The sequence below is a fragment of the Chinchilla lanigera genome, unplaced genomic scaffold (assembly GCF_000276665.1).
Source record: "Chinchilla lanigera isolate Chin_1 unplaced genomic scaffold, ChiLan1.0 scaffold00053, whole genome shotgun sequence".
Taxonomy (NCBI): domain Eukaryota; kingdom Metazoa; phylum Chordata; class Mammalia; order Rodentia; family Chinchillidae; genus Chinchilla; species Chinchilla lanigera.
In genome coordinates this window covers 7,531,002-7,557,950 of record NW_004955454.1, presented here as the reverse complement: position 1 = coordinate 7,557,950, position 26,949 = coordinate 7,531,002, and the positions used below count along the sequence as shown (strand labels likewise).

Below are 26,949 nucleotides of genomic sequence, written 5' to 3'. Positions count from 1 at the left end.
AAAATAAAATAAAATTAAATTAAATTAAATTAAATTAAAAAAAATAAAGATTTCTATATAGACAATCATGTCGTCTTTAAACCAAGGCAGATGTAGTTCTTCCTTCCAATCTGTAATAGTAGGAGGGAGCATCCTTGCCTTGTTCCTGATCTTAATAGGAAAGTTTGTTTTCTCATCATTCAGTTATGATGTCAGCTGTTGACTTTTTGTAAATATTCTCTGTCAAGATGAAGAAGGGTCCTCTATTGCTAACTTGCTGAGGGTTTTTATTATGAATAGATGCTACATATTGTCAAATGCTTTTTTCCCATCTATTGGTAAGGTATTTTTCTTTAGCCTATTGGTATAATGGATTACATTAACTGTCATTTGCATCTTAAGCCAGCCTTGCATAGCTGGTATAAATCCTGTGTTGCTGTGATATGTGAACCCGAGGCCTTTGTACTAATCTACATCCCCAGCACCAAGCCCACTTTTATTTTTTATTACGATGCAGAGTCTCATTAACTTGCTAAATTGTCCAGGCTAGGCTCAAACTTGTGATCCTCGTACCTCAAACACCCAGAGGGCTGGGATTACAGCCATTACATACATCTGAGATTTAATTTATCATAAACTGTTGAAGATTTATGTATTTATGTTCATGAAAAACACTGGTCTGTAGTTTTCCTTTCTTGTAATGTCTGGTTTTTCATTTGCTATTAAAGTGATATTGACTTGGTGGATCAAGTTAAATATTCCCTCTGTTTCAGTATTCTGAAAGACTGTAGAGAATTGGTATAATTTTTGACTAAAATGTTTGGCATAATTTACCAGTGAATCCATCTGGGGATGGTATTCTCTATTTTGGGGAGGTGATTACTTACTGATTCAATTTCTTTAATAGATATAGACATACTCAAATTATCTATTTCTTATTAAGTGAGTTTTGTTAGAATGTGTCAAGGAATTGGTATATTCTTCTAAGTTATTAAATTTGTGGGCATAAGTTTTATAAACAATATTACTTCACTATTTTAATATCAGTAAGGATGATCCCTCTTTCATTTTTTTCATCTATCCATCCCTCCTTTCCTTCTTCCTTCCTTCTTTCTAGGTACTAGGCACTGAAGCCAGGACCTTTGTACCCAGTTACATCTCTAACCCTTTTTAATTTTTAAAAATTTGAAATAGAGTCTAAGTTACTAAGTTGTCCAGGGTATGACTGAACTTATGATCCTCCTGCCTCAGACTCCCAGAGTGCTAGGCTCCTCTTTCATTTCTGATACTGGTAATTTATGTCTTTTTTTCCTTAGTTAACCTGGCTATAGGTTTATCAATTTTAGTGTTCTTCCTAAGAACTAGCTTTGGTTCTATCAATTTTTCTCCACTGATTTTCTGTTTTAAATCTCACTGATTGTGTCTAATCTTAATTATTTTGTTTCTTCTGTTTACTTTGGATGTAGTATATGTGTTGCCAAAGGGAGCAAGATTTACTTTGGAATTAATTTGATCTTTTTTTAGTTTCCTAGAATGGAACCTCAGATTACTGATTTCAGATTTTCTTTTCCACTATATCCTTTAAGTGCTGCAAATTTCCCTTTACATTGCTTTTTCTATAACCCACTAAGTTGGTTAAGCTGTAGTTGAAGTTAGTGAAAATATTTAAAAATTTCTCTTGAGACTTCTTCATATGTTAGAAGCATACTGTTAGCAGGATGTGGTAGCACATACTTGTAATCCCAGTCCTCAGGAGGCTGAGGTGGGAGGGTTGTCACAAGTTCAAGGCCAGCCTGGGCTACCAAGTGAGTCCAAGGGCAGCCTGAAATATATAGCGAGATCCTATCTCAAGCTTATTGATTAGTTAAACTAGAAATTTGTTGGTTAAAGTTTTCATATCTGGTACTAGTTCCAGTGGATATTTTTGTTTCTGGTCCTTTGCTCCAGAAAGCTGTGATTTTTCTATCCTCCTGCCTCACTTCACTGCTGGGGACACTGGTATGACCTGACCTCTGACTTCAACTCTCTGATTAAGATAGGAAATGTTTATTCTCAGATTGTTCAGTTCTCCTTTTGCTGGGAGAGAAAAGTTACAACTTTCAAGTTCCTCACATGCCAGACTGGAGATCAGAAGTCAGAACTTGGGCTTCTGACTGACCTCTTCAGAGCTGCTCAGTGTTTAGATCTATAACCCCTGAAGGACCATGCAGTTAGCTTTGGGGATCTTTTCGATTATTTCTTCAACTTTGAATATTTGTTCCTTTGAGGACCAGGCAGCTGAATGTACCATCTCTACAAAATAAGAAGTAGGAGCTTGTTTTTTCTTCCTGTTTATGGTCTGCCACTCTGTGTCACTTAGGTGGCGTTTAGGGCTTCTAGCAAAAAGAAAACAAAACACTCCTGTGACCAAAATACCTGTCTTAAGGTTTCTGATTCTGTGTTTACCTCTAGCAAAGTTACAGCAAGGTGGTAAGTTTCTGGTCTTTGTTAAAAGTAAACACAATTTATTATATTATTGATATTTATTCAACTTAGCATGCCAATTAAGTCTAAGGCCTAATTCAGTGGGCCAGATCAGAATTGAATAACCCAACTAGGACAGCAAGAGATTCAAGCTCCGATGGGTGCCCTCAGCCCACAATATTGTCTCCCTGTTCCTTATTTCAGTACTGGACAGCATGGCCTCACAGTGGGGAAGCTGGCCCCAAGAAAAACCCTGCTTTCGGTCCCTTCCCCAAACTCAGAGGCTCCAAGTGTGCCTGAGAATGACTCTCAGCGCACTGTTCCTTAGGGCACACAGGCCGGTGTCCTTATTTCCTTTGGATTATTTCATATTTAGTGGAGAAACAATCTATTTAGATCTATACTCTGCTGAGTTTTCTCAGCTGTTTTTGAGCTGCAAAGAAGGGCCTCAAACTCAACAGTCCAAGCAGGTTTATTGCTAAACCTGAGAGGGAGCTCTCTGTGGGGGCAGAATAGAGAAGGTGTCCCCTGCAGGCTGAGAGGTTTGCTTTACAGCATTTTTTGGTGGGCTTTGGAGGGGTGAGCTGGAGAAATGGCAGGCTTGTGGTTTGCTGATGTGTCCTCTGTGACCTGCTGACATGTCCTCTGGGGACTGCCTGGGACCTAAGTATGTTTCTCCGAGATGGAGGGTAGGCTCCCTGAACTGGCGGTGTCCCTGTCTGGGCTCTAGCAGTCTTAACAAAGCTGCTGCAGTTTACACTGATAGACTGCATCATATTTAGCACGACTCAGGGAGAAAGGGTGAGTCCCACATGACCCACACAGCCCCAGACGGGGACACCAGCAGTTCGAATGAGCCACCTGTCATCTTACAGAAGTGTAAGTTTCATTTTACTAAGGTCACAGAGGACATGTCAGTAGGTCAGAGAGGAGCGGCCAGTAGGTCAGCAGCAAGCCACAGGCCTGCCGTTTCTTGTCCCCACCCCCTCAGAAACCCGCCAAAAAATGCTATAAAGCAAGCCTCCCAGCCTGTAAGAGCCACCTTCTCTGTTCTGCTTGCAGAGAGGTCCCTCAGGCTTAGCAATAAACCTGCTTGGACTACTGAGTTCATGCCCCTGTCTTCCCCACACATCCAGTCAGCTGTGTCCAGGACCCGCTGCTCCCTCTCGGCCAACTCGGGGAGCACAGTCAGGCCCACCAGCCAGCAGTGCCGCCTCCCTGCCTGTGACCTAAGTTCTTTCTTCACACGCAACACTTTGCAAAGAGGAAAAACGTAAAATCTCTTATGGTCTGATCTAAATTTGTTAATAAGATAGAAGTACGTTATTCAGCTGGTAATGTCAAAGCTAAAACCATTTTTTAAAAAGAGCTAGCAGTTCCCCCCCCCTTTTTATGCTTTTCCTTTTCTCCCCCCAGGCTGTCTCCTATTCCAGTAAGTGGACTATCAGGATTCTCCACAGAATCACGTGAGCACTAGGCAGCCGGCAGCTGCCCTCTGGCACAGTATGTAAATGCAATGAACTCAGTCCCCCTTGGGTTTTCCCCTCTCCTTTCCCTCCTCTTTATGGAGGACACAGAATCATAGGGAGTAGCTAGCCGGTTTGCTCTGCACTTAGCAGGCAGGAAGCCAAACTACAGATACAATGACTGGATTCAGTTTTACAAGCAAACACTGGAACTGAATTCACCCTAGTCCGGGAAGAAAGCCTGCGATCAGAGTGAGCAGGAAATCCAATTCAAAACAGGGTGTGGTATCCCCATTTCACAGTGTGGCCTTTACACCTTTCCTGAAGTTCTTTACAAGTTAAAGCTTCCTTCTGCAAAAACTCCCCACAGAAGACTAAATTTTACTCAAGTGATATCAGAAATGCTTTGCAAGAACATCTGAATTTCTACAGCCAGCATTCTTAATACAGAACCTTGTTAGCTCTGCTCTTTATCCTCTGGTTACAGTAAAACATTATTAGTTACTTCTCGCAATTCTCTGCCAGCTGCTGACTCTAACATCATGTACTTTCAACCCCCTTCTTGTTCTCCGGGTCACTTAAGTAACAGTATGAAAATGCTTTGAGATCATAAGAGAATTAGGATAGTCACATACTTTGGCCCAAGCACCCACCAAACTGTGCCAGGAGGTTTACATGCATGTCTCTTGTGCTTCTAGCTGGCAAAGAACGTCAGAGGGCCCTGAGGAAGAATCACAACCAAAATCTGACAGCATCCACCGAGTCAGAGGTGGTCAGGACCTCTACTGCTGTCTACAGCCAGCCTTACCACAATGGTGCTGTGACTACAGGACCCTAGAGGGATCACAGGTCGACATGAAAAGTAGTGAGCTAAATGTCAGGTATAAAGGTTATAATCTGGAGATAAGAGAAAAGTGCAGAAGAAATGATGAAGTACAAGCTTCCTAAACGGAAAGGTTTAGGTGAGGAAAAGGGGAGACTACTTCTTATCTACATAATATTACATGAATTCATAATATCTTACACAATGTAGCTTCAGTTTGTAGAACTGCCAGATTTACCAAATAAATTACAGGATATCTCGTTAAATGTAAATTTCAGATAAATGATGCATAAGATGTAGTATAGTGTAATATAGTACAGTATAGTACAGTACTTTATCTGAAATTCACATGTATCCAGTAATCCAGGTGTTAACTCCAATGAATTCATTCCTAAAACAGCTTTTAGGTCTCGAAGTGCAGGATTGTGAATTCAATCAACACTGGGTGCTGTGTCTGACATTTCAATATACTCATTCCAGACACTGCTGTGTGTGTTCAGGGGACATGTGGACAATACTACCATATCTTTGCCCAGGACAGAAAAAGAGAGGAACCCATAGTTCTGTGGGAAGCCTTTATAATAGGGCTCAAATACTGAACTTTCATCACTGCAGAAAGTAGTTTATGTGATGATATATATCACACTTGTGTTTTCCCAAGGAAGTTAGCACATACTGGGAAGACTGTGACCTGATCATACTATCTTATTATTAAAAGAAAAACCTGACAGATACCCAGAGGCTGTACAGTGCAAAGAGAAGAGCATTGGGTGTGGATGCCTTGTGGTATGCATCAGTGATGCAGGTGCCATCCATCTGCAATCCAGTGAGACCTGCATCACCTAATGGAACAAATACAGACTGACACTGAAGACAAAGAGTGAAGAACAAAGGCCAATCACTTATCTGCCAGACTCTAGGTAATTTATTTAAATCTACAGCTAGTCTGAGGGTGGCCTTCTTCCCAAAAGCATGCAACAGTTTTCAAACCTCCCTCAATAGATGAAAATGGTCTTGGACCACACTGGTCCATTTTGGGCCACAAAACTGACCTTTGTGAGCCCAGTTCCCCTGGAGACTAGCTCCATGCAATGTCTTACCTGGTAAGGGTCAAATAAAACTGAATAGGTTTTAAATAAAAACCTGAAAGCTTATAACATAGAATTTAGGTAAAAATATAGCAGAGTATTATAACATTTCAAATTCCAAGAGAAAAACTTGCTTTGAAAAAATCCTTTAAATCTTTATTCTAAATGTTGCTCATAAAGCAATAGAAACACCATCAGGTTATAGATTTCACAAGAAATGTATAATAAAGGGCTTTCTCAGAAGAACATTACTGAAAACAAGGAAGAAAAAAATCTATCCCAAAACAGGAACACTTGGGGCTGGGGATTTAGCTCAGTGGCACAGCACCTGCCTGGCAAGCGCAAGGTTGTGAGTTTGATTCCTGGCCCTGGAAAAAAAACAAAAACAAAAACAAAAACAAAAACAAAAACAAAAAAAACAAAAACAGGAACACTCAATAAAAAACAAAAACAAAGAACATTTTTTAGGATTAAATGATAATAGTACAGTTTAAAAAACACACTTAAAAATTCAACAAATATTCTTTTTTTTTTTTAAGATTAGCAAAGCAAATCTAAAAATATTGGGCACACACAGCCACAGTGATATTTTGTGAGTTTCGATACAGTACATTTGTACCGTGATCAACCTCTGCGGGCAAGGAAGGTCCAGAAATCACTAGCCTAGGGGTCACTGGAACAGTCAAGACACAGAAATTTCCTTTTTCCCTAGAACTTACAGGCTCTTTGAATTTCCATGCTGGCTCTGACCAAACCTTCAACAGCCTTTCATGCAGCTGACAACCAAACGGAGAAAATAAATGAATTTTAAAAGTCATCCTCTTCCCAGATTTGGGGAAAAGAATCATGCAAGGGGAAACACATGTGGGTAAATACAGCCAAATATTGCAAATGCTGCAGAAAACAGAGTTCATGCTGCGTGGAAAGGGGTCTAGCTGGTGGGAACAGATAATTCTTTATTGCTCCCAATTCTTCTCTTGCTCATATATTCTTAAGAACTAGGAGCATCCTTCATTAACACAAAATACTCCCCCATCTTGCTGATTAGATTTCCATCTACACAAACCACCGTGAATGCTTCTACAAGCTAAATGGGTATCTTCTCTCCTAGAATAACAATCACCACAGCATCTGGGAGTTGTTTCTGGTGTCCTCCTGGTGGATTCTGTATTTTCTTCATTTACAACCACACACAGTGCATAATACCCTAGACAGAAATTTCTGGTTTCAATTATTTGTTCTTAAGAAGAAATTTTAGTAAAGAAAGGCAGAAACATGAAACACAGCCATTACTAGTTTATTGGTCAAAGTACTTTCAATTAAATCTCTACGGCAAAACTGACTGAGGTTAACTTCAACTTTTCCTTAGGCCCAGCCCCCCGGAAATAGGGCTCTGAGCTGTGTGGATTCTGCCCAGCCCACCTCTGGTTTGATATTCCACTCTTAGGAATGTCTCTGTTGTCGTGATTTGGATCCAACAACATTTATTCTCAAAGTGCAACACTGTACTTCCCTCTTTTTATTTTTCTTCCAAACGACGCCACCTCCACATTTACACAGAAGCCATACACAGCAGCAGGACACAGTCCCGCTGTATCACCGCGGAGAAAGCCGTCATTCAAGACCCATCACACTGGCAAATTCTTTGGGCCCCATTCAGTTTGTTCATGTTTCTTCAGTGTCACCAACATCCCCACCTTCATCTACACACTACAGGACTCATGAAAACCTGACATTCCCACCTGGGCCTCTCTTCTGAAGTCACAGCTGGTGTTATACAGCTGTGTGATCCATACTGGTGGGACATTTAGCAAACCATTTAATCTCACTTTAGTTTCTCTATCTGCAAATTTACAATAATGTTTCCCTTGTGTTTGTTAAGGATTAAAAGAAATAACCTTAGTATTGACATTATGGAGAACAGTGTAGAGGTTCCTCAAAAATTAAACAGAACTAGCATATGATCCAACACTCTGGACAATGGGTTACGTCCAAAGGGAACGAAATCTGTATGTCAAAGAGACATCTGCAGATCTGCAGTCCCATGTTTATTGCAGCACTCTTCACAATAGCTTAAAAAATGGAAACAACCTAAGGGTTCACTGAATGATGAACAGATTGAAAAATGTTGTACAGGGCCGGGGATATAGCTTAGTGGCACAAGCGTCTGCCTGGCAAGTGCAAGGTCCTGAGTTCGATTCCCAATACAAAAAAATAAAAATAAAAAAAGTAGTGTATATACATGCTGAAGTATTCATTCAGCCATAAACAATGAAATTCCGTCATCTGTAGCAATGTGTCTACAAGTTGCAATCATTCTGTCACATGAAAAAGCTGAGAATAGGAAGACAAGCACCACATGACTGCACCCCCTGGATGGAATCTGGATAGCTGAACTTACAGAAGTGGAGAGGAGAATGGTGCTTACCAGAGGCTGGGAAGTGAGGGAAAGGGGACCAGAGAGATTGAGCCATGGTACAAAGTCAGACAGGACTAAAGCCCTGGTGTGCTGTGACTACAAGTAAAAACAATGTATTGTCCATTTCAAACAACTAGAAGAGAGAGTTTTGAAAGTCTTTATCATAAAAAAAGATACATGTGTGAGGAGACAAATATGTTTAACTGTATTTAAACATTACACAAAGTATACATGTATAGAATATTATACGATACCCTATTAATATGAGTAACTTTATGTATCAATTAAAATTTCTAAAACTAATTAAAAAATAAAAAATACATAGCCCACGCAAACCATTACATATGTGTACCTTCACTAGGTGTAGTGGTAGACAACTATAATCCAAATACTCTGGGAGGCTGAGGCAGGAGAATCACAAGTTCAAATCTAGCCCAGGCAACATGGCAATTTAGTGAGACTGTCGCAAAAAATAAAAAATAAAATGGACTGGGTATGTAGCTCAGGTGAAGGCCCTAGGTTCAATTCCCAGAACCTAAAAATAAACAAACAAATTTAACTTTTTAAAAAAAAGGTATACTCAAGAATTTTATGCTAACTGTAGTAACTGTTTTTGGGCTACCTACGGTTAAACCAGGAAGGGTGGGAACGGGCCTAAGGCACTGAGAGGAAAAAGTCAGGGTGCAAATATTCCTCAGCCTAAATTTTAAAATGAACAAACAACTAACTCTTTAGATCTCTTCCTTCTTTCCTCCTCTTCCTCCTCCTCTTTTTCTTCCTTCTCTTCTTTCTCTTCTACTGTTCAGGATTGAAGTCAGGGCCTTCACACTGAGCTACATCCCTAGCCCTTCTTCGTTTTTTGTTTTAATACAGTCTTGCCAAGTAGCCAGGTGAGGCTTGAACTTGCAATCCTTGCACTTCAGCCTTCCATAATGCTGGGCACACAGGTGTGTGCCACCATGCCCAGCTAGACACACTGCTTGAAGTTTACCTGATATAAGCATAAGATTATACAATTCAAGTTCTGTTCAATTCTTATTAAGCAAACAATCAGAATGTGAACTACTTTCAATAAGAGGTAAACAGATAAACAAAACATGTCCCTAATACTCATGGAGCTCACACATGTTAAACTGATCACTAAAAAGCTAGGGGACCATTAGTAAGTTAGATGATCAATATAGGAATGTGTATAAAGGTTATGAAATACCTGTCCCTCCATTTTACAAGAGTGATATCACTACATACCCATTGTAGGATTTTTCAGGAAAACTGAAAAATAAGGATAAATGAGAATCAAGTGATAGACATTTCCTATTCAAAGTCCTTGCAACAAGGCTATGTATTACCTATAGTAAAGCTCAGCTTGTAAGAGTGCTGGTAGCTAACATCCTAGTCTCCTAAAGGACTCAGGATGAATTTGTGCTAAATTGATTGGTGCAAGTCTAACACAATGACAGAAGGTAGAATTTTAAAAATCTATCAGATTCTGTTCTTACTAATTCAGTTGTCTTTGAAACTGATCATGTATCTTGTTTGTAATTTTTCTAAGATCATGTCCCCAATCATTATAAATTATTCATACATACAAAATGCAAGATACTGATTTAGAGTGAGGTTTATTTCCTAAATAGTGGATGTAAATCTGTATTTATAATCTCACATTTCTTTGCCACCTTCTTTTCAGATAGGAAAAAGCATTCATTTTAAACTTTGTTATATGGCTTACAAGAATGCAAAGGCAGGTCGAAGAACTGTCAGCTCTTATATTCTTGAATATTTGAGCTATTAAAGTTATTTTTATTTATAGTTCTTAGAATCTTAAGTACTTTCTGTCAAAACCTTCACCAATTATTTAGATCTCTTTGCCTTGCTGATATGACTTCAAAAGTAATACATAATAAACTGCACTACCACCCTAGTTCCAGTGAGTGACGTCATCAGACATGAGGCTTCAGGGAGCAAGGTGTGCTTCCCGTCACATCTGAACACACCATGCAACCACCAAAACACTTACTGATTGAATAAAAAGAAAAGGCATCATTAGTCATCATAAAAATATTTGTTTCAAAAAAGTCAATTCTAAACATTCGTACTCTGCTACCAAAGATGATGAAGCGATACCCAAGGAAAAATAGTTACTACTGAGAGAAGGTCCCAGCCAACCAGGTAGAATATAATGTTCTATAATTTAATTTTTATGGTAAGTTCCTGAATCTAGCAACAAGGACACCATAGGAGTACATCTGAAACTTGTAGGATACCTAAATGACCAGCCTAGGTTAAAACTGGAATTTACCAAGTGGTGTGGCTGCCCTGCCAGACCAAAGTATCTATGAATTGCTACTGACATACTTTTTATGTATTTATGAACGTCACTGAATATAATTCCTTAAAATATTTTAATTTAATAATAACCTTTAAAGAGAATTTAAACATTGAAAATATAGAAAAAAGTATTAGTTTAGCTGAAAAGATTAGAATGAAAAAGAATGACTACCAATATAGTGAAATACAGAGAACAACTATCAATATAGATAGGAAAAACAGAGCCTGTGGTTTACAAGAATATATTACATGTAAAAGAAATATTTAAAATCAGTAGGGGGAAATTATTCAGGAAGTGATGTTGGTGAATTTATCTGAAAAAAGTAAAACGGCTAGCACATGATGTAACAAAATATGCTTCAGATGCATTCAAGAGTTAAATATGAAGTGATAAAAAAATTCACAATTACAAAATACCCTCACCATAGCATTTCTTTTCCAATTATTTAATGCCTACATATTATTTGTAGCTTCAGATTAAAAGCTTGCTTTTTTCTGAGAAAACTAAAATCATTATAATATAAGCGAACATAACTGCTTCTTAATTAATACCTAATGAGTCTGACACAATATAGCAAAAGAATATTTTATAGAGGCCAGGCATGGTGGTGCATGACTGTAATACCAGCACTAGGGAGGCTGAGGCAGGAGGAATGCTGTGAGTTCAGGGCCACCTGTGCTATATAAGGGAGTTCAAGGCCAGTCTGCACTACATAGCAAGTGCCTGTATCAAAAAAAAAGATAAAAGTATTTTATAGAGGAGCTAGATCATTCCAAGAGAGGCCATTCTCTCTCCAAGCCTTCTAAGTGCAGTGGTCCTAATCACTGTGCGCAAGCAGGTATCAGAACAGAGGACTGATAAGGAACTCTGCATTTTTGTTGCTTTCAGTCTGTAGGTAATGGTGACTAAAATTTTTACAGTACTAGAATATTTAATAATTTAAAAGTATACCATGTGTACACCATTTGCAGTCATTAGGGAAATACTAATTAGAGCCATAATTAAATACTGTACCACTGGACATCAATGCAATCAAGATAGCAATGACCAAAAAATGAAAAATGACAACTATTAGTGAGAATATAGAGACGCTGGAACATTCATGCATTGCTGGGTAGAAATGTAAAATGGCACAGGTTCAAGCCTGAGGGTAGAACATCCCTCTTCCCACATGTACAGTATAGTTCCTATGGTATTTCCATAAGAAGTTAAACACAGAGCCAAGTGTGGGAGCACACACGTCTAATCCCAGCACTTGAGAGGCTGAGGCAGGAGGAGCACCCTGAATAAGTCCAGCCTGGGCTACATAGTGAGTTCAAGCTCAGCCTGAACTATATAGTAAGACACTGTTCTCAAAGAAAAAGAAAAGCTGTTAACATAGAATTTTCAAATAAACCAGCAATTCCATTCCATTCCTAGATAAATAGCCAAAACAACTGGAAGCTGGAATTAAACAGGTAATTGTACACTCATGTTCACAGCAACATTATTCACAACAGCTAAACAGTGAAAACAAACTACTCATCCATACATGAATGAATAAGCAAATAGCATTTGTGTTTAAGGGTACATAATGTATGTCTGGGATAATGAAAAAGTTCTGAAAACAGTAGTGGTGACGTACCGCATTATGAATGTAGCTAATAGGCCATAAGAGCCCCGTCAACAACTTCTGGCTCTTCTGTACAAGTGGACATAAAAGATAAAGGTGACCACACATTGGTACTCGATTCTTACGCAGAACAACTGGCACATATGGACAAGATTCTCTTTTGCTAAGTGCTCAGAGACACATTTTTTAGAAACCAGGAAATAATGTTTTACATTTGCACATGCATTTCATTCTATTAATACTTCCTCATAAGCACCAAACTAGGTCACTAGTTTCTAACTTTTCATCTTTTAGAAGAAGAAAGAGGTAGATATGAAAGGTAAATGATGAGCTTATTGTCAGCGCTCTAGAATGGGCTTATGGTTAGTGGATGTCCAACGTGCAGATGCAGCCACTACAACACAGTACCCACCCACCCCCGTTAAAAAATACACACTTTCTTTTGTCAATCTTTAAAGAAAACAGGAAATAGCTTTACAAGAGGGTTCTATGATTCTATGATTCCTCTGGTTAACACATAACCATTCAGAGTCTTCATTAGTGTACGAGAAAGGCAGACTTCAGAAACCAAACGGTGTAAGAGCTTCCTTTAAAGCAGTCACAAATGCCAGTGGAACAGGCATGCTGCTAGTGAGACAACCTTCAAATACAATATAAATATAACCTGAGGTATAATGTTTACATCTGATTTTTTCCTCTTAAGAAATCCTAGTCTCTGCCACACACACATTTATGTTTTCCTCATCTCTTTCATTAGAATTTTGTCTTTCTGAGCAATTTCTATTTAAATTACTTTAAATCACTAATTTATAGCCTCACAATCACAGCAAAAAAAACACTCCCCTAGACTTTGGTAGAGTTAAGTATGACCCCTTCCACGCCTTACACTGTCCTGGTGCTATGCCTCTTACACGCTCCACTTCCTTTGTATATATGTCACGGCCCTTGAGCAGGGAACAGGAGCACATCTCCTCCTTTTTAGAGTCCTCAGCACTGCTAGTGAACACTACTGTCTGTGGAGGTGATGGATATATTCTTCATGAGACCAGTCAGACACATACAAGGTGAGTGTTTGTTACAGAAACCCCCTCACCTTCTGTCTAGCCTCATTTCTATTCCAAATGAATGACCAATCTTAACCAGCAACTTCAGATTGAGACAATTTAACATACATAAAGCATACAGGACAGTGCCAAGCACATTAAGGCAGTAAATCCTAGTTTTCTTCTTAACTTGGGCCAGCTAATATTTAAAGGTTTTAGTAAACTGGTATTAGGGTCAGAGACTTCTAATCATAAACATAAAAGGTGTAATACCTGGACCATTTTCTAGACCCACCCCCTAATGCCAGCACTAATGCGATTAACATAGAGCCCACAGGAAGTCACCATCGGGTCTAAGAAGCCAAGAGGCTCACCTGTGGGGCAAGAGGCAGAAGAGGACAACAGTAAGGTAACTACAGCAAAAACAGCCTGCTTTCCAAATTGTAGTAACACACTGGAAAAACACACACTTAGACACACACCTAGCCTAAGAACTTGTAGCCATTTTAAAGCTATTAGCAAGAATCCCATTCCAAGCACTGTCTTTCCTCCACCCTCATCCCTTCATCTAAAAATAAAATAGAACACTACAAGGGCTGGGCATTTAGCTCAGTGGCAAAAGAACACTACAGCCACATATTTTGCTTGTTTCAGCCAAGAGCTCAAAAAACCCCCTCAAGCCCTACTGTCACTGGATCAGCCCGCTGTATACTGTGAGTCAGCACTTCTCCACATTTCTGGAAATTCCTTACTCGCAACATGATCTGCGACAGGAAACCAACTTTCCATTTCAATGTATAACAGGAAGTATTCACATGGATTCATCTAAATTGGACAACTGTTGTTAATGTAACTGTTACTACATCAAAACAAGCAAAGAGCTATTGAAAATCCCAATTAAAAAGAGGTTATAATATTTTATTTTAAAATGCAGACACACAAATTGTGATTAGCTGAACCAGTACAACAAATTCAAACAAAAGTACTGCAGGGGACAGGAGACAAGAAAAACAAATTAAGTTTAAAATTTAACTTAATTACTGTTTATTTTTTGGTTGCACACATTATTGCAGTTGTTTGACTTTGGCACAACCTATAGTTGTTATATTAAGAATCTGCTAAGTTTTGTTTTCAGTATCTGGCTTGAGCAGTAATGGACAGAAATAACATTCTGTAATGTAAATATTTTAAGAAAAAACATTCTGAAACAGATGCTAAAATAGTGTTTATCTTTCTCAATAAATGGCTTGGAATTATTTGAACAGCGGAAAATACATTAATGGATTGCAGGGATTTTTAATTTCAGAAGTGACTTTTCAAAAGGTGAATAGACTTTAAAACAGCCTGTACATTAATTTCAGGGAGAATTCATGAACGTTCTCATTTTTTACTCTGAGAGCTGCTTTCAAAGTGTCATCTGTATGAAGATTTTTTTTCTTAAAAATTTTTAAAGATTTAAGTTCAGTCAAAAGCCAAACAGCTCAGCTATTACAGTCATTAATAAATGTACTTAGAATTCGTGCAGCATCAGAATGCAAGACATCTGGTTCTAATTTCAATTTTGGCTCAGAATAAAAGTGCCTCCCCCACAATACTTTGATTATAAACTGTTCTTTTCCTCCTCTTTTTTTCTTCTTTGGAAGCTGTTGTCCTTCATTTTTGCTGGAAGCCACCTGACCACTGCCAGGAAGAGGAATTCAAAATATTCCCAGGAGCGGCTGTGACGTCAGCAGTGCATTCCACCACTCCACAGTGGGGCTGTCGGGAAGCTCCAGCCTCCAGCAAAACCCCAGGATGAGATAGCAGCAGAGGCCTGCACTAAATCACACTAAGAACTCCTTCATGTTGTGCTTTAAAGATGAACAGTATCTTCAGAGACAGGGGGTGGGGAGGAAAAAAATAGAGCTGGGTTTCTAAGCTGAATTTACTGTTAACCTTCAAAACAAAACAAAACAAAACAATTTTTTTTTCTTTTCTTGAGGGGAAAAAGGGGAAAAAGTGACTTAGAAATGACGCAGTAGACCAGTCATCACAGGCACTGGTGTGTAGACAAGGGGGAGAAGAACAACAAAAGAGTTTGGGCTTCAATGAGCGGACCTGCCACCAGTAACCCGCCCTAAAGCCCAGTCTCCAAATCCCCAGGAAAAGGGCAAACATTCCATCCAAGGATACTTTAGAAATGCTAAGAAATTAGTGAGTGCATCTTCTCTAGTAAGAAATACTGCATAGAGATGGAAAAGTTTACATATAGTTGGCATATAGCATTCTGCCAAAATTTGTTTCTGATTAACAATGACACTACAAAAATCCAACTCTATCTATATCACAAGGTTATCAGAAAACAAGAAGGTAGCTAAGAAAGCACTCTGAGATGTTCTAATAGACTTGCCTTTTTCGAGTGTTGTAGTATGTTACCAGTGAAAGATATCTGAAGTATAAAATTGAGAATTCATAACAGTTGCCAAAACATGCATATGTAAATGGCATTCTCCTAGGCCCTAAAGCAAAATAACTTAAAGTCTCTACCTTTTTCATAGTATAGCAGGACTCTAGATTAAAAATCAGATCTAGATGCCAAAAATGTGCTGATAAAACGAAGAGGGAGACTGACCCTGTCTCCTGCTCAGCCACTTCCTGCCTACAGCCCCAGAAGGCCAGGGATAGGAAGGCCAGAATTGCAGATGCTCTTCAGGGGCTTCCTGACTTCTAAGAGGGTCAGAGCCAGCGGAGACAGAAGAGCTAAGTGTCCAGAGGCAAGAGGGGAAGAGTGCACATAATAAACAGGAGGGCTAAAGTAATGGTTCGAGCAGTAGGAGTATTTGGTGGTATGGAGTTAATGAGAGGTTTATGAAACCAGAACGGCTGAGGAGCCTGGGAAACTCTGGTCTGATCTGTAGGTTAAGTGACAGAGGCATGATGTGATCAAGCATGACAATGTCAATAGTCTTTCTTGGTTCAGCCAAGTCAGTTAGTGGCCTTATAGCCTCTAAGAGAAGGAGAGATTGGGTCCTTTAAGGAAGAACCCTTCAGTAACATAACCATATAACTTGTCCTACTCTTTCCTAAATGAGGAGAAATAGAAATTATTAGCTCTCTCAAGATTTAGTGAATCTCACCCCTGAGCTGATGCTGCTCCTTTGAGGACTCAATGCCTGTATGTCCTGTTAGTCAGTAGAAGGCTTCAGAGGTGTCAGACACAAATCAAGCCTTACAATTTCCTCCCTAGAACCTGAGTTACCGATGGAATACAGTATAGAATCACAAACAGGCACAATGTCCACATTTGTATTCTGACCTATGGACAATAATACCCTCTAATCCATGGGGGGCATGTTCTAAGACCCCCATTGGACAGCTGAAATCACATATGGAAGGTAACTCTATATACTATGTTTTTTCTATAAAGACATACCTATGATAAAGTTTATAAATTAGGAATAGTAAGAGACTAACAATAATTAAAAACAGAATAATTATAATAATATACTGTAACTAAGTTATGTGAATGTTCTCTCTTATTATCTTATTATACTACAGATGTTGGTAGCCTCAGCAGGTGAATTTTTTCATCATCACCATTACTGAGGACCTTCACCATAGCTTTTTTGGTGTATTCGAATTGCCAGTATCACCACTCACTACTTTGGTGCTTTGGGGCCATTATCAAGTAAAATAAGGGTTACCTGAACACAAGCACTGTTAATCAGTTGATCTGATTAACCAAAGAGGCTAGAGACTAACAGGTAAGAAGTGTATACAATGTGCATATGCGGGACAAAACAACAATTCTCATCCCTTGCATGATAGCATGAGACTACATCATGCTATTCAGAATAGTGTGCAACTTAAAATTTAGGAATTATTTTCAGAATGTTTCATTTAATATTTTTGAACTGCAGTTGATCGAAGGTATCTAGAACTGGAGGACCAAATCTTGAATAAGAAGGACCTACTGCAATGACTATTATCATGATTAGAACTAAAGAACTTTCTAAAGTTCTCTGCCAAAACAATGAACTAAAAGCAATGCTGGGGCTGGGGGTTTAGCTCAGCGGCAAAAGCGCCTGCCTGGCACGCGCAAGGTCGTGAGTTCGGTTCCCGGTACCGGAGAAAAACCAAAAAAAAAATAATAATAATAATAAAAGCAATGCTGTTTCTTTGGCGGAAAATCACAAAGATTAATGCCACCCTCAAGAACTTGAAAGGTGTGGCATGGTGATATGTAAAAATCTCTTTCAGCATGCATTGGGCCTATGCAGAAGATATAAAGGTCTTTGAGAATGGCAGTGGTTTACCACCAACTTATTCAGCCAGCAACTCCAGCTACAGTTGCTAAGCCAGATGTGAGTTCCTCCACAGTAATCAATACATCTCTTCATCTGCTGCGCAGCTAGTGCTTCAACAATAAGTAAATGTGTATATTTTCCTATTTCAACAGGCAGAGAAAACATGATACTTTGGGGTTTCTTTTTGTTTTTGTTTTAAGACAGGGTCTCACTATGTAGTTCAAGCTGGCTTTAAACTCACTACGTAGCCCAGGCTGGTCTCGAACTGGCAATGATCCTCCTGCTTCAGTCTTCCAAGTGCTGGAATGAGAGATGTGTACCACCATGTCCAGTAAAAGTATGATACTTTTAGCATGATATTATGTATGTCAGTTTCAGTTTTGTGCCATCACTTTGTCCATGGGAACCTTAATCATCTTACTATGCTACAGGACAAGATGGCACCATGCTGGTAAGATTTGTTTGCAGGAAGTAACAGATATCTGAGTAAGACAAGTATCTGCCAGAGGGCAGAAATAAATATTGCAAAAATTCAGAAGCCTGCTCCCCAAGTAAGATTTCTGTTGGACAATTAATTGGAGCATATTGAGATATTTCCTCCAAAAAGGAAAAAAAAAAAATTGTACTTTGCTCCACTACCACAAACAAAACAAAACAAAAACAAAGAAAGAGAAAAAAGACAAAAATGCCTACTGGCTTTTAGAGGCAACAACTCTATCTTTTCATTTACTAACCTGGGATATTTACCAAGTAATCTGTAAAGCTATTAACACTCAGTGGGCTGAGAAAAAGCTCTTCATACAGGCCAGGGTACAATGCAAGCAACTCTGCCTTTGGCTCGCGTGATCAATGAGAATATCTATGGCTGAACAGGATAATCAGAGTCAAAACAGAAAAGCCAAGCCACACTTGGACCACACTTAGGTCCCGTTTGCTAAGTGGCAATGGCATGAGGTATATAGATCACAATGATTTTAGGATAGTTGCAACTTCTCAGCTGCATGGCTGGGAACACTGAGGGCCTATATCTGGTCCACCTGTCTCCAAAAGTAAAGATGGTTTGCACTAGAAGCTATACTGATTCACAAAGAACCAAAATTCACATGGATGAGAACAAATACAGTAGGAAAAAGACCGATGAACTGGCAACAAAATGGTTGGGAAGAGGTATGTGGACACATCTTGAACAAAGAAAGAGGGAGACTATCTGTATCACAACTGACTATCTGCTACAGAAAGACTCAAAGATCAGCCAGACATGATAAATCAATCTATAAAAACCTGTCTGGCACTTTCAGCAGCTGTATAGGGTTTGTTCAATGATTCATGCTTATAAACAAAACAACCATGTAGTAAAGACAATAACACTGACAGCTGCTTCCCATGGTTAACCTGTTTACTAATACTAAAAATTATTCAACATGCCACATGCAACAATCAATCCTGAGGCACCAGCCTACTACTGTTAAGTGCTGTTAATTACACTGAACTCCTTCTATTAGCATAGCATTAGAATTTATCCTAACTATGACAGACACTTACTCAGGTTTGGTTTTGCCTTCTCTGCCATGTTTCTGCCAGCAACACCGTAAATGGAGTTTCACTACCTTCGGGCAAGTAGATCAGGAAATGTGTAGCAATCATTTGCAGAAATGAGAACTCTAATAGCTATCCATATTTCTGCCTTTCTCAAAGTGTCAAGTATGTATTTAGATAAGTCAATTCATTTCCGTTCTCCCTGTGCCCTAGATAGACTAGGTCGGCAATATGAGCCATGCAATTCGCTGCAGGCTCCAGAATTCTAAGACAGACGAGTCCATAAACTATAGGAAAAATCATTATTTCTAGAGCTTGCACAACTGCAGCACACTGGACAACTAAGAGGAACTGAGAAGATTTATGGTTTGCTTTCAAGGAGTGGGATGTACTTCAATAAGGGAGAACTGTGATGCTCTTGAAAACATAGGAGAGTTTTCTGTTGATATGGAAAGGCAAATGTGCTGCTGGGATGCAGCTGCAACAGCACTGTTTGTGCTAGAACTCTCCTAGTTTCCCACCTTCCTGCTTCGCTTTCTAGGTGAGCAACATGCAAGCATATTCTTCCCTTTATACAAACCCAGACTGTATCCTACAGTCTGCAACTGAACTCTGTGGATAACTAGCATTACTATAAGCTTCAAAGGTGATAATATATACGGAAATAATTTTGAGCAATAAAAGTATAAAAACACATGGAAGGCCTAAGTTTCCATTTTATAGGTTAAGATTGAGAAATAATGAGTCAGAAGACATATAAGTTAGGAGAGGAACGTTAAAATATAAGGTATTAGATACACTGATGTCGTCTACAAGGCTAGGAATTACACGTGGTATAGGCTAGGCCATTACACGTGGCCGGGTAACAAATGAACAGAAGCTCAAGGTTCGAGAGAGTAACGGTCAATACTCCCGACGTGGAAACCTGACAGGTACTTCTGGGCCTGTCACAGGCCAGGGCAAGTCAGTGCACTGGAAATATTACTATGCCATTTATTTTTCTCTATTTCTGAAAGCCACAACACTCCGTCCTCTACTAGTAGTATGAATGTTTTAATTCCTTGCTCTGGTGAGGGTTTTAACTGTTCCCACCGGCATTCTACCAGCCTCTTGGATAAGCACCTATATACCACCGGCTGAAGCTGGGATTATGCCGAAGGTTACAGAACAGTATATATATATATTTTTTATTAACTAGGACTATTTTCTTATCAAATTCTCTCAAATTAGTCACAGATGGAAATAAAGACAATAAAGGTCACCTAAATACACCTGTGGGATAACATAAATATTTCTTCTAGTTTGGAAAAAAGCAGCTTGTTTACTTTCTAAGGGTGTTCAGCTAGGAAACCAAAATGGTCACGGAGCCACCCCAGGTATTTGAGTTTGCTCAACAGGACAAAGGAAAACGGCATGGCAGCTCATGCCTGTTACACCAGCTACCTTGGAGGAGGCTGAGGCAGTAGCATTACAAGTTCAACGCCAGCCTGGACAACTTAGAGAGACCTTACCTCAAAATTAAATTTAATGAAGAAGGGTTGAGGGTGTAGCTCAGTGTTCCCTGGATTCAACCCCAAGTACTGGGATGTGGGGAGGTAGAGGAGAGAGTGTTGGGTAGAAGTCTGTTATTTTAAACACCCAGAAGTACAAGAGGCTTTCAGAGCCAACTCCAGTGGACACATACATCCTGTGATTGGGAAGGTATCAACCTATATTCAAGAAATCTGACCATCACCGACTTTGTGTGAGCTTCCAGCCTTACTCAGTTACATAATAATGCGGCCAGTTCACGAATCATGCATCAAAGAATGTACTACATTTTCTTCATCTCTTCTGTCCTTAGTTTTGCTAAAGCAATTTTCCAGCATTCATTGAGCATGTATGAATACTTCCTGGGCAAACTGCAGTAAGGTACTCACTGATTCACACATATACCTTTTATAGGTTTGTTTTATAAAACAGCTACAATTTCTGATACTGAAGGAAAATGGAGGTCTTCTGTTGTAAATAACTGAAAGTCTAGTATAGTCATTATAGATATTTCCTTTAAGAAGCAAAATTTTACACAAGGAAAAAGCAAATATTTAGCACTCTATCAAAAAGCTAAACTTCCATTAATGCAGAAGGACTACTACAAATGTGAGACTGGCCTGGGCTACATAGGGAGACCTTGTCAAAAAAAAAAATCTGAGTAACGAAGCACTGGGTTTGAGACCAGAATAAACCAGCTAGATAAGGGCCCAGCAATTACTTACACATACATATAAAAGGTACTAATGCTTCTCTCTTATGGAAAAGATAACAGAGTAGGTCACATACCATGGACTGGTTGCACATAAATACAAACATGTTAGGTGTAAATTGGAAGGACAAATGTACAAATCTTGACCTGGTGAACATTATCTTTCTCTTAGGCAAAGAAAATTCCCAGAAAACAGCACAGACTATCTAGGATGTGCCTATAGTAATATTCAAAGAATTTATTTTTATTTTTACAGTCAATATATGGGAAATATTCCTGAAGATTGTCTTGGAAGGCTTATAAACATTTATCCTAATTTTTTTTTTGACACAGGGTGTCTTTATGCAGTTCAGGCTGGTCTTGAACTCACTATGTAGCCCAAGCTGACCTCAAACTCTCAGCAGTCCTCCTGCCTCAGCCTCCTGAGTGCTAGAATTATGGGCATGTGTCACCATATCCAGCTAGACAGTAGTAAATTTAAATCAAACTTTGCTTACTGTACTATCTTTAGCAAGTTTGTTTAAATTTGTATAAAATGAGGGAAAACAATTTTTTTAAATCTCAGGAAATATGTAAACTGTTCATTTTTCTATGTAGGCAGTGTTATAGAAAAACAAAAAATTAACCTAACAAAATTAACAAAATTGACAAACCACTAGGTGAATCAAAAAAAAAAGTGAGAAGACTCAAATTGTAAAAACCAGGAGTGAAAGAAGGGTGCACTATCATAGAAATCAGAGTTACATGACACATTTTTGAAAGGAAATAATGTCAACAACTGTAAGTCAAAAAATTAGAAAACTGAAGCAAAAAGAACAAATTCTGAGAAAGACACAAACTTCCCAAACTGAAGAGAAAAAGAAAACTCTACGTAAACCTATAAAAAATAAAGCAACTGAGTAAGTTGATGTGACTGTGACAAAATACCTGAGGAAATCACTTATTGGAGAAAGGTTTATTTTGGCTTTGGGCTCAGATGTTTCAATCTGTCATCACTTGGTTCTACTGTTTCCAGGCCCACAGTAAGGCATAATATCATCCTGAGGAGTGTGTGATGGGGCAAAGCTGCTGACCTCACAGTGGCTGGGAAGGGAATGAGGGGTGGGGACAGAGACAAGACATTGTCTTCAAGGTCATAAACCAAAGGACACACTCCCTCTAACCAGGCCCAACCTCCTGTTTCCATCACTCCAAGTAGCTCATTAAATTATGAGCTCATCATTGATCAACCCATTGATGAGATTAGACCTCTCACAATTCAGTCACTTTCCAAGGGCCCTATAGCTGAACAGTACTGCACTGGAAACAAACCATTAAACACACGAGTTTTGAGGGGACATTTCAGATCCAAATCATAACACTCAGTAATTTAAACACGTCCCACAAACAAAAGCCCAGGCCCAGCTGGCTTCACTGATGAATTCTACCAAATGTTTAAAGATATATTAATAGTACTAGTTTACAAACTCTTCCCAAAAAATAAAAGTAGGAAATACCTACCAACTTATCCTATGAGGCCAATATTATTTTCACACCAAAACCAAAGACGTCACAAGCAAATTACAGACCAAGATCACTTATGAAAACAGATAAGAACCCTAAGTAAAATGTGAGCAAATCAAATTCTGCCATATATAGAAATGATTATACACCATGACTAAATGGGATGTATCCCAGGGATGCTAAGTAGGTTTACCATTTGAAAATCAATTAATCTAATCATATCATTAGAACAAAGGATCAAAATAACATAATCATCTAATTAAAATCTAACATGATTTCATAATACACTAGAAATCAGGAATACAAAAATTTTTCTGAATCTGGTAACAACAGCTATTAAAGGCCTACAAACAACACAACCTTAATAATGAATGATTTTTCTGAATATTTTCAAGATTCAGAGTAGGACAAAGATGACCACTTTTGCCACTTCTAGTCAACATTACACTGGAAGTTCTAGTCAGGGAAAACAGGCACAGGGGAAAAAGGTATCCAGACAGAAAAGCAAGAAGTTAAAAACTCAATTAGCAGATGATACAATCTTGTATATCCTAAAGAACACCTAAAAATCTGTTAGAAGCAATAAGTGTGCTTAGCAAGTTTTCAAGATGCAAGATTGAAAAAATAAAAGTAATTATATATAGAATTACTATTAATTTTATATATAATAGTATATTATCTTACATGTAATATATTAATATATAATATGTATTAATAATATGTATTAGTAATATATATTGTATAATCTATTATATATTAACTATATATAATATATTAATAATATATTAATGTATTGTATTATATATAATATATATATAAAACCGATGAACAATGTAAAAATGCAAAAATTTCGTATCTATTAGTATCAAAAAATAAATATTCAAGAGTAAATTTAACAAAGTTTAAAACTTATACTCTGAAAACTACAATACATATTGAGAAAAGTTAAAGAATAATGATAAATGAGAAGACAATCCATATTAGAATACAATATTCTTAAGATTGCAATGTTCTCTAAAATGATCTAAAGAGTCAACCCAATCTCTACCAAAACTCCACGAGCCCTTTTTGTGGCAAACACAAGCTCATCCTAAAATCTATATAGAAATAAAAAAGACAACAGCCAAAAACAATATTGATAAAAGAAGAACAAGGTTGGAATACTCACAATTTCTGATTTCAAAACTTCCTACAATAATAGCAGTAATCCAGACAGAGTGTACTGGCCTAGATCAATAGTGGCACTGGGACCAACATGTCCTGTAAGTCAGTGGAAAAGAACTGATACTTGCACTTATAGTCAATTGATTTTCAAGACAAGTACCAAGAAAGTTCAATAGTGAAAGGATAATCTTTTAAAAATTGGTGGTGTGACAATCTGACATCCACAGGCAAAAGGATGCATTTAAACCCTTTTTTACACCATACACAGAAATTTACAAACTTAAATGCAAGAGCTAAGAAAACTGTAAAACATTTAGAAGAAAACAATGGAGAAAAATCTCTATGACACCAATTAAGCAATGGCTTTTCAGATATACCAAAAATACATGCAAAAAAAGAAAAAAGACTGATATCAAAATGAAAAACATTTGTGCTTCAAAGGACACTTCCAATAAAATGAAAAGATAACCCACAAAATGGGAGAAAATATTTTAGATTATATACCTGATAAGGAACTGTACCCAGAATAGACAGATAATACTTGTAACTCAGTTAAAAAAAATAGCCGGGCGTGGTGGCTCATGCCTGTAATCCCTGCACTCAGGAGGCTGAGGCAGGATCCTTGCGAGTTCAAGACTAGCCTAAGCTACAAAGTGAGGTCAAGGCCAGCCTGAACTGCATAGTGAGACCCTGCCAAAAAAAAAAAAAAAAAAAAAAAAAAAAAAAAAAAAAAAAAAAAAAAAAAAACCAAAGTGAGCTCAAGATCAGCCTGAACTAAATAGCAAGACCCTGTCTCAAGAAGACACACATAAAAAAATTATTAAAAAAATAATAATAACCTAAGAAATGGGCAAAAGACAGATGTAGATATTTTTGTAAAGAAGATATACAAACAGCCAAAAAGCACTTGGAAATTATCAGTCATGAAGAAAATGCAATTCAAAAGTACAATGAAGCCAGCAATGGTGGTGCATACCTGTAATCCCAGCACATTGAGGCAGGAGGATTGCAGGTTTGAGCCCAGCTTGGGCAATTTAATGAGATCCTGTCTCAGAGGCAAGGGGGAGGAAAAGAAAAAAAAGAAGTATAACGAAATAGCATTTTATACAAAATAGGGTGCCTATAATAAAAAGACATTTGATGTCAATTGTTGATGAAGCTGTAGAAGAACTGTTACACTTACATATCACTGTTAATAAAATATACAATGGTACAGTCACTTTGGAAACAACTTGGCAAACACTGGAACAGTGTTAAGCAGAGTTGTCCTCTGATGCCATTATTCCACTTCTAAAAATATACTCAAGAGAAATAAAAAGTTATGTCCACACAAACACTTGTACATGCATATTCACTGGAGTATCATGCATAACAAAAATAGAAACAACCCAAATATTCATCAGAAGATTGACAGAAAATGTGATACATCTATACAATGGAATAATATAATTTGGCTTCAAACAAAAATGAAGTTTTGATTTAAAAAAAATTTTTTTTTGGAGACATAGTCTTGCTATGTAGCCCAGGCTGGCCCCAAAATCATGATCCACCTGCCTCAGTCTCCTCTCAGGTAATCCCCCCAATAGGTGGGATTACAGGCATGTACCACTATGCCCAATAGGAATGAAGTACTGATACATGATACAGGGGTGAACTCTAAACTTCTCATGCTAAGTGAAAAATACCATCTATGAAAGAACATACACTGAATCTTTCATTTATATGAAATGTCCAGTATAGGCAAATCCATAGAGACAAAAAGTAAATTGGTGCTTATTTAGTGATAGGGGACTCAGGGAAAAGAAAAGTAACTCCTAATAGATAAGAAGTTTCTATTGGGGATTATGAAAATGCTCTAGGACTTTTCTTGGTGACAGCTGTATAATTAAGCCCATTACTATACTAAAAATTACTGAAGCATACATCTTAAAAGAATAAATACATCATGTTAATTATATCTTGATATTTAAAAATAAGCTGTTACATACTTATTTTACATAAATCCTTTTAGATGCTTATACTACCTAACAGGAAAGGAACAGAAAGAAAGCAGTAAAAGCCCCTAATTAAATAGCCCCAACTAATCTGGAAACAATTGAATAAAATGCTCATTTACCAAGGCGCCAATTCCCTGACATGTAAATGTGCATTACAAAGATGTTAACATGCACAATGTTTTATGATGATATTGCTTCTATATTATTTATTTTGATCTGACCTTTGGTCTATGCAATATACATGTACACAAAAGAACAAATTTCCAAACAGTAACTCTAGAAAAACAACAATCACAGTAACAGTTGGTTATCCCAAAATACTCATGAGGATGGCCCTTCCTTCTCAGTGGAGAACACTACAGTAAGCCACCTATGGCCCCATACCATTCCCCTTTCCTGGGGATAAATAATGGTCAGATCACGCAAATGAAAACCCTGTTAAAAGATGCACATATTTCTCAAATATGGACTAAAAAATAAGAAGTATCTCATATCAATGCAAAGAACTAGCAGTATCAGCTAAATACCTGCTGGATAAAAGTAAAAGAAATGTCTGGAGGTGGAAAATTGCTCAACGTTCTATGCAAGAAAGGTCTCCACTACTTTTACATGAAGAGCCATACACAGTGGCATGTTATTTAGTACTTGCACTTTATAGTTTGTAAAAGACTTCTAGCACTATAATTTCATCTGATCCTCACAAAAGTCCTCTCCTAAACCTTTTTCTCTCTAATAATCAAAATGTAATCAGTGTGATTTATAAATTCTATAAATCCAGTCAATATGCAGTAAAACAGTACAAAACTATTCTTTCACAATTCCAATGTAATTAAAAATATTTCTTTACATGAACATTTACATATTAACCAATATACTGTATTTGAAAAACATTATTTTTCATATAATATAGATCTCGTTCTCAGGTTAATCAGTTAATTTGGAAATTGATCTTCAGTTCAAAAGGTCCTCTTCAAGTGAGCGAGTACTCCAAGAGCTGCT

The 26,949-nt window shown here is 37.9% G+C and overlaps 1 protein-coding gene and 1 pseudogene across 4 annotated transcripts in view; one reads left to right on the top strand and one right to left on the bottom strand.

The window, feature by feature from the left end:
- Spidr (scaffolding protein involved in DNA repair) overlaps window positions 1-26,949 on the bottom strand; it is a 349,934-nt gene that overhangs the window by 152,127 nt on the left and 170,858 nt on the right. The gene's annotated exons all lie outside the window — the stretch shown is intronic.
- Window positions 18,564-26,949, top strand: part of LOC102019026 — a 16,174-nt pseudogene continuing 7,788 nt past the window's right edge.